Source organism: Theropithecus gelada, chromosome 19 (assembly GCF_003255815.1).
Source record: "Theropithecus gelada isolate Dixy chromosome 19, Tgel_1.0, whole genome shotgun sequence".
NCBI classification, from domain to species: domain Eukaryota; kingdom Metazoa; phylum Chordata; class Mammalia; order Primates; family Cercopithecidae; genus Theropithecus; species Theropithecus gelada.
This window is the reverse complement of record NC_037687.1, coordinates 3480578-3489627: the sequence shown is the minus strand read 5'-3', so window position 1 is coordinate 3489627 and position 9050 is coordinate 3480578. Positions and strand designations below refer to the sequence as shown.

Genomic DNA, 9050 nt, shown 5'->3' with positions numbered 1-9050 from the left:
TTTTTTTTTTTTTTTTTTTGAGGCGGAGTCTCACTCTGTCGCCCAGGCTGGAGTGCAGTGGCCAGATCTCAGCTCACTGCAAGCTCCGCCTCCTGGGTTTACGCCATTCTCCTGCCTCAGCCTCCCAAGTAGCTGGGACTACAGGCGCCCGCCACCTCGCCCGGCTAGTTTTTTGTATTTTTAGTAGAGATGGGGTTCCACCGTGTTAGCCAGGATGGTCTTGATCTCCTGACCTCGTGATCCGCCCGTCTCGGCCTCCCAAAGTGCTGGGATTACAGGCTTGAGCCACCGCGCCCGGCCGTTTTTTGTATTTTTTAATAGAGACGGGGTTTCACCGGGTTAGCCAGGATGGTCTCGATCTCCTGACCTTGTGATCCGCCCGTCTCGGCCTCCCAAAGTGCTGGGATTACAGGCTTGAGCCACCGCGCCCGGCCAAGCCCACGTTTTCGAGCCCAGAAAGTGGCAGAGCCAGTATTAGAAACTGGGTTTCTCTACCTTGGAGAATGCCAATCCCAGACCACCATCCCTGTCCCTGCCTCAGTTTCCCCACCCGCCCCTGCAGAGGTCTCCCCAGCCCCAACATCCTGCTTCCTCCTCCTCACGTGCCCTTTGCACCCCAAGGGAGATGGCTGTCATCTAACTGGCAAGGCATATGATTTGCCAGAGGCCTCCCAGGGCAGGGGGCACACAGGGCTCAGTCCAAGCTAAGGAGCCTGGGGGAGCAGGGCACCAGGGAGCTACGGAGGGCATGTGAGCCGGGGAGGGCCTCCGAGCTGGGTGTCAGGGAGACTCTGTAGGCAGACTGGAGGTGGGGGCCAGAGTTAGGCTCTGCACACCCCCACCCCATCTGCCCCATGACTCCCAACCCTGGCCCCAGGTTCACCCGGTGTCCTGGAAGCTGCTCCGCCCCCACCCCAACTTCCTGACTTTAGCTGTGTCCAGAGCTAAGAATAGAAGCTCCCTGCCCGGTCCTTGCGGAAACCGCAGCCACGGGGGGGCACATCCTGAGCCTGGCCTCTGTTCCCACCATCTGCCCCCCAGCCCCTCACAACTCCTCCCACCAGAGCCTCCGTTGCTCCCATTGAACCCAAGGTGCCTGTGGGGGGCGGGCCAAGACCAGGAGACCTCCAGCAACCAGCCCCAGACGACTGGGAAGCCCAGCGCTCATGTTCCAATCCCACACGTGGGCGTGGCATCGTTCCCCATTCATGCCTCAGTTTCCCCATCTCTAAAATATAGAGTATCTTTACCCCCTGCCTTGCAGAGATGTGGTGAGACTTAAGCTAAATGCAAGTGTCATTCTCTGAACCCTGCCCAGGCTGTTTCCCCGAAGAGACATTGTCCTTGTTATCTCAGGGCCAAGGACGGAGGAAGTGGGGACAGGACAGCCTTCCTCCACCTCTCACTGCCCCCTCATCTGGAGCCCCAGCCCCACATCCTCCTCCCCCCACATCTGCCCTCCTTGCAGTTAGTGTAGCAAGGGCCTCACGCTCTCTTTTGCCTCCAAAGCTTTATACATGCATTTCCTGTCACTGCCATGTATCCCAGACCTGGGGAGCTCCTATTCATCCCACAAAACCCCACTTCCCATGCCCTCTCCTCACAAGATGCCTTCCTAGCTCACCTCTGGGCTTCCCTAGGCCCTGTCACTTCCTTTGGCCCAGCCCTGACTCCAGGGGGCTGGAACAGTCTGTGTCCAGTTCTTTCTCCAGCCTAGGGCATCCTGAAGGGCAGACCTGGTTTCAGGTCTCACTTGGAGCTCATAATTGTCCCACTGTATAGGCTGGAACACAGAGAGGCATTGGAGAGAGTAAGACTTGGAGATTCAGGTCGGCTTCACAGAAGAGCGGCCTTGGAGCCAGGGTTTTGCCAGATCCATAGGAGTTGGACGGGCTCCTTGCCAGGGAAGACAGAAGTTGTGTTAAATGGCTGGTGACTCAATGGGATGGAGCTTCGGGAGGGAGATTGGGTGTGGCTGAAGGCCAGGAGGAGGAAGGATAGTGGGCGGGGTAGCCGGGGAAGGGGCTTCCGGACTGGGCTGCGGGCCAGGGTGGGAATCCCCCTCACTCAGCCTGGACTTGCAGCCCTCCCGGGCCCAAGGGACTGGGTGGGGTGGAGTCAGGGCCAGGCCAACTTGTCCGATCCCTAACTCAAGGTTGTGTCTGGCTCTGGTGTGCAAACAAGGCCAAGGAGGCCAAAGGACCCCCCTCTGCAAAGAGATGGTCCCAGGCCCTGTGTCCCGCACCTTCTCAGTCATTCCTGTCCGGCTCCATTCCCTCCTTCCCCAGCCTGAGCTGGGGGTGGGCAGGAAAGAGTGCCCATCCCCCACTGCCGCCGCCCGGCTCCAGACCATTCCTCCTCTGGCTCCAAAGCCACCTCCCAGCCTCCTCCTCAAGAGACTCTCCCATGCAATGCCATCACCCCAGCCCTCCCGGCTCACCTGCTCTGGGACCACCTTTCTCAGTCTGGCTGTGGAGTCTGGTGCAACCCCCATTCCTCTGTCCTCCTACCCCACCCCTGGAAGGGGCCTCAAACACGTCCTGCATGTATTAAGCAGGGCATAACACTACTGTGTGCCGGGCTTCAGCGCACCCAGTGCATTTGGAGCCCTGGAGTCTGGGCGCCCCCGGGGCGCCGATCCGCCTGGACCTGCCCCGCCCCCTCCAGGCCTTGGGTGCTGCCCAGATGGTGAATAATGCGGGCCTGGCGGCGGGATCGCCCGGAAGAGGCCTGGCAGGGCGCTGGGCGGCTGGAGGGGCTGAGGCTCCCGAGGAGGGGCCCCTGCCACCCCCACCGCAGCCACTGCATCCCTGCCACCTGCGGCCTGGGGGTCCCAAGGGCGCCACCTTCCCCAGCGGGGAAGTCCCGGCGTGCTGGGGGCACCCACTGACCCCAAGTCAGCCAGGCCTGGGCCCGAGGGGCGTGGCCAGCTCAGGGTGGGCGGGGCTGATGAGAGACAGCGAGAGACAGAGACAGGACGGAGAGAGCGAGCCGCGGGCTGCCAGCGGCCCCTACCCGTCCCAGCTCGGCTTAGCCCCCGCGGACTCCTCCAGGCCGCGCCCCCGGGGCATCCTGTGCCGCCACGCACTCCATCTGTGTCCCGCGGTGACGGGGTAGCGCCAGGGTCCTCTGCTGGGCCCGCCCCTGGCCACAGCCAGACTGACTCAGTTTCCCTGGGAAGCCCCACTGGATTCCGTCCTTCCCTTCCCTCTGCCTGCCCCCAGCCGTCGCCCCAGCCTCGGCGCCCGCACATCTGCCTGCCCAGCTCCAGACGGCGCCCGGACCCCCGTGCGCAGGATCCAGCCAGGTGGGAGCCCCGCAGATGAGGTCTCTGAAGGTGAGGTCGCCCTGCCGGCTCAGGGCGGGATGCGCTGCTCTGGCTTGAGCCCGGGCTGCTGGGCGCATCCGGCGCTGGTCCTGCCCTGCTGTGGGTGTGTCCAAAAGCCCGCGGTTACAGCGGCCAGGTGCCAGGTGTCTCCTGTGTGGCCTGGGGGTGGCATGGGTGCCCTGAGGCCTGCACTGGGCGCCCAGGCAGCTGGATCTGGGTGTGGCCCAGGCTGATTCTGTTGGGGGTGCTCTCTGGTCTCTGTGGGGCCACATGCTGTGAACAGGGGTCCCAGACTCAGGTGGCTGCAGCTGGGGAGGGGGCCCAGGCCCTGGATGTGGCAGGGATCGAGTGTGGTTGTGTGGCTGTGTGTGTGTGATTTTGTCTCTGGGAGTGAACCATGCGTGGCTCTGGTTGTGTGTCTGTGTCTGTGCGTGTGTGGCGGTTGCGTGTGTGTGACTGTGTGTTTGTTTCTGCCGAGCGTCTGGGACTGTTAAACATTATGTGTTCATCTGTGCATCTTTCTGTTTGTGTGTGTTTGTGTGTATCTATGCACCTGCTGTTTCTGCCTGTGTGTCTGTGTTTTTCTGTGTCTGTCACATTTCTGCCTGTGTGTCTCTGTGTGTCTCTGTGTGTGTCTGTGTCTGTCGTGTTTCTGCCTGTGTCTGTCTGTGTGTGTCTGTGTGTTGTGTTTCTGTGTGTGTCTATCTCTGTGTGTCTGTGTGTCTGTGTGTCTGCCATGTTTCTGTATGTGTGTCTGTGCATGCCTGTGCATCTGCTGTGTTTCTGTCTGTCACCTTTCTGCCTGTGTGTCTGTTGTGTTTCTGTGTGTGTCTGTGTGTGTCTGTGTGTCTGCCATGTTTCTGTGTGTCTGTACATGTCTGTGCGTCTACCTGCTGTGTTTCTGTTTGTCACATTTCTGCCTGTGTCTGCTGTGTTTCTGCCTTTGTGTGTCTGGCTATCTGTGTGTGTCTCGAGTGTGCACACACGGCGGTGGCCTGAGGTGTGTGTTGGTGGAATCACTGTAGCTCGTGGTCCACCATTAACCACCAGCCACACTGCCTGGGTCCCGCCCCCTGGTCCCCTGCCGGCCCCTGTGTGAAGAAGGCTCCCTGAGTGCTCCCTGGGGTAGCCCCCACTAGAGAGATGGGGAAACCGAGGCTCACAGGGGGCCATGTGACTCAGGGCCCAAACAAGGCTGGTGGGAGTCTGGCTGGCTGGGGGAGTCCCCGCCCTGCACCCTATGGGCTGGGGACCCTGTTGGTGTCGCAAACAGGAAATGTTCCCGGAAACGGAGCTTTGCGGTGAGGGGAGGTGGGCCCATTAGGGTATGGAATGTGTCTGCCTCCACATCCGTGCAGGGTCCGCGCCCATGAGCGTTTGGGTCTACAGCAGGCATGGGAGGATCTGGCCTGGTCCCTGAAGTTTCAGGCCCAAAAGGGCCCTGTGGGTCCAAGGTCCAAGGTCGACCGGGGTGACACGGAGCCTCAGGGCTCCCTCCTGGCTGCCCGGACACCTTGCAGGGAGCTGAGCTGTGAGTACAGCCAGGCGCCCTGGAGAGGTGAGAGCCAGGGAGGCCTGGGCTGAGCACCCGCAGGCATGGAGATCAGAATCTCACCCCCAATTGCACCGAGCGGGGAAACTAAGGCTCGGCAAGGTGGAGCCCCACCCTGGCAGTGGCAGATCGGGGACTACAGCCTCCAAGCCTGTCTGAGGGAGGCGTGATGGGCTCAGGCCATGACAGGCAGGCGGGGCGGGCAGGGTGGGGCGCTGAAGAGAGGGGACTTGTTGAGAAATGGATGGATGATGAGGGGCCGCGCTCCAGGCAGGAGGAGGAGAAGGAGGGACGGGGCATGAGGATGGAACGTGGAGTGGAGGAGAGGCCTGCTGTTTGGGAACCGAGGATCACATTCCACTGGCAACCAGGCTTGGGGGAGCCAGGCCTGGTGCCCACGCCCAGCCCAGCGCCCGGGCCTCTGGAAACAGCGCCGGACAGAGCCCTCCAAGTCACACGACCCGCGAGCCAGGTCCCCTGTCAGGGGTGGCATCGGATGAGGAGAAACTCACTGTCCGCCTTCCAGAAAGAAGCCGGGAATTAAGACAGAGATTTCTGGAACCCGAGACCCAGGCAAATTCCCATCAAAGTTGCAGGACCTCAGCCTCCTGGGATTCTAGAATGGACAGGCATTCTGCGCCCCGGGACTGAAGGAAGCATGTTAGAATTCCAGAACCCTGCACCCACTAAGGGCAAACGCCTGCTCTCAGGCTGCAAAATTCTGCAATTATTCAGCATGAAAAAGGGATCTTGGGTCCACACCTCTCCCCAGACACAGGGAGCGACCGTAATTTTCCCAAGAGCCGCACGGTGCTGCTCTACTCCCCCACGGGGTGGGGGCCCCTGCTGCCCCTCCTGGCCAATGCAGGAGGGAAGGGAGGCCCTGCCTGGTCCCCCCATTGGCCTCCTTGCCTGGAGAACTTGAGACGGCTTCCATCACCTGAACCCAGGGTGGGGAGTGGAGGTGGCGGGGGGACTGGAAACAGCCAGCTGTGGCCAGAAGGACTCAGTGCCAGTTTCCAGGCTCCCCTGGGCCAAGGGCTCTGGGCCATGCATTTGCTCCCAGCCACGGGAGGTGTGAGGGAGTTCCGGGTGTGTGACCCCCGGTGAGTGGAGTGTGGTCGAGGAGACCCTGAGACCCAGGAGGGACTGGAAGTTGCTCCAGGCAGAGGTCGGGGCAGTGGCTGCAGGGACAGCCGAGTCCCAAGGAATGTTCAGAAACGGCACATACCAGCTCTCGAGGGAGGAACGCCTTGTCCCAGGGGAAATCCAAGTGCAGGAATCCAAATCCCAGGCATCAAAGCAGCCCGGGGTGGAGGGCAATGACTGCCAGAGGCCGCGAGGAGCCCCCCACCGCATCTGCTCTCCAGGCCTCAGTTTCTCCTCTGGAAGCCCCACCTCCCACCACAGCGGCAATGGCCTTAGCTGTCCGCCCAGGAAGGGAGCGCAATGCTGCTGTCGGGAGCTGGATAATTTATGAGGCTGGATAAAGTGTAGCCAAACCCAGCAGCTGGGCCAAAGAGCCACAAATGAGATGGGGAGTGAGGGCCACAGTCACCCATTGGACCGCCCTGGAACGCATTAGCTGCTGCAACCCCACAGCCCAGGCACTGCCTCAGGGCCAGCAAGCACTGAGCGCCTGCTGTGGTGTGCTGGGTGCTTCATGTGGATCAGTTCATTCCCGTCAGCAGCCCCCACCCCCACATTTTTTTTTTTTGAGACGGAGTTTTGCTCTTGTTGCTCAAGCTGGTTCAGTGGCACGATCTTGGCTCTGGGGCCCTGTTTCTGGCCCCAAAACATCACCTCCCCTCCTGGTGGTTCAAGCAATTCTCCTGCCTCAGCCTCCCGAGTAGCTGGGATTACAGACATGCGCCACCACGCCCAGCTAATTTTGGATTTTTAGTAGAGACGGGGTTTCTCTATGTTGGTCAGGCTGGTTTCGAACTCTCGACCTCAGGTGATCTGCCCGCCTCGGCCTCCCAAAGTGCTGGGATTACAGGCGTCAGCCATATCAGTCCCATTTTATAGGAAGGGAAACTGAGGCTCACAGTAGAAACATGCCAATTCCAAGGCCAATGAGAGGGCACACAGCGAAGCCAGGGTTCCAGTCTAGTCTGACCAACTTTTAAGAAAATGCTAGACCAGGCATGGTGGCTCACACCTGTAGTTTTGGCAGTGTGGAGGCCAAGGCAGGAGTCCAGGAGGTCGAGGCTGCAGTGAGCTAAGATTGTGCCACTGCTCTCCAGCCTGGGCCACAGAGCCAGGCTCCACCTCTGAAAAATAAAAAATAAATAAAACCTCACATCCACTCCAGCCAGGTGCTGTGACCTTAGACAAGTGACTTAACCTCTCTGTGCCTCAGTTTCACCATCTGCAAAATGAGGATCCTAATAGGATCTTTTTGTTTTGTTGTTGTTATTTATGTATTGATTTATTTTTGAGATGGAGTCTCACTCTTGTCACCCTGGCTGGAGTACAATGGTTTGATCTTGGCTCACTGCAACCTCGGCCTCCTGGGTTCAAGCAATTCTCCTGCCACAGATTCCCGAGTAGCTGGGATTACAGGTGTGCACCACCACGCCTGGCAAATTTTTGTTTTTTTATTTTTCTTTCTTTTTTTGAGATGGAGTCTCGCTCTGTGGCCCAGGCTGGAGTGCAGTGGCACGATCTCAGCTCACTGCAAGCTCCGCCTCCCGGGTTTACGCCATTCTCCTGCCTCAGCCTCCCGAGTAGCTGGGACTACAGGCGCCCGCCACCTCGCCCGGCTAGTTTTTTGTATTTTTTAGTAAAGACGGGGTTTCACCGTGTTAGCCAGGATGGTCTGGATTCCTGACCTTGTGATCCGCCCGTCTCGGCCTCCCAAAGTGCTGGGATTACAGGCTTGAGCCACCGCGCCCGGCCTCTTTTTTTTTTTTTTGAGGTGGAGTCTCACTCTGTCGCCCAGGCTGGAATGCAGTGGTGTGATCTCGGCTCACTGCAAGCTCCGCCTCCTGGATTCACGCCATTCTCCTGCCTCAGCCTCCCAAGTAGCTGGGACTACAGGTGCCCGCCACCACGCCTGGCTAATTTTTTGTGTTTTTAGTAGAGACGGGGTTTCACCGTGTTAGCCAGGATGGTCTCGATCTCCTGACCTTGTGATCTGCCCTCCTCGGCCTCCCAGAGTGCTGGGATTACATGCGTGAGCCACCGCGCCTGGCCAGAAGCCGGTTCTTGAACCATCTCATTTTATTTTTACTTCACTCGTCACACCTGGCCCCATTTTTTGTGTTTTTTTTAGCGTTGTTTTTGTTTTTGTTTTTGTTTTGAGACAGGGTCTCACTGTTGCCCAGGCTGGAGTGCAGTGGTGCAATTGTAGCTCACTGCAGCCTCGATATCTGGTGCTCAAGCAATCCTCCAACCTCAGCCTTCCGAGGAGCAGGGATTACAGGTGCATGCCACTACACCCAGATATATTTTTTTAAGAGATAGGGTCTTGCTGTGTTGGCCAGGCTGGTCTCGAACTCCTGACCTCAAGTGATCCGCCCACTTTGGCCTCCCAAAGTGCTAGGATAAGAGGCGTGAGCCGCTGCACCCGGCTTGGCTCTGATGTTGTTGTGCAGTGTGGCTGAGCATTAGCCCCACAGAGGGTAACGGGTCCCCGCCTGCTGCTCTCTACCAGCCGTCCCTGGGGAACCTGCCATTCCGAAGAAGTTATGTTTTTTGTTCCCAAAATAGAACTGGATTTCAGGGTTTATTTATTATAAAAGCGACACCATGAAAATGGAGAAAAAGGCCAGCCACGGTGGCTCACGCCTGTAATCCCAGCACTTTGGGAGGCAGAGGCGGGAGGATCACGAAGTCACGAGATCGAGACCATCCTGGCTAACACGGTGAAACCCCGTCTCTACTAAAAATGCAAAAAAGTAGCTGGGCGCGGTGGCGGGTAGTCCCAGCTTCTAGGGAGGCTGAGGCAGGAGAATGGCGTTAACCCAGGAGACGGCAGAGCTTGCAGTAAGTGGAGATCGCGCCACTGCCCTCCAGCCTGGGCGACAGAGTAAGACTCCATCTCGAAAGGAAGGAAGGGAGGTAGGGAGGGAGGGAGGGAGGGAGGGAGGAAGGAAGGAAGGAAGGAAGGAAGGAAGGAAGGAAGGAAGGAAGGAAGGAAGGGAGAAAGAAAAAGAGAGAGAAAGA

The 9050-nt window shown here is 58.9% G+C and overlaps 1 protein-coding gene across 1 annotated transcript in view; it reads left to right on the top strand.

The window, feature by feature from the left end:
• Positions 1–2770: 2770 nt before the first annotated feature.
• Positions 2771–9050, top strand: part of TBXA2R (thromboxane A2 receptor) — a 12379-nt gene continuing 6099 nt past the window's right edge. The window contains exon 1 of the mRNA XM_025368018.1: positions 2771–3337. The gene's annotated coding sequence lies outside the window, so the exon portion shown is untranslated. The remainder of the gene's footprint in view (positions 3338–9050) is intronic.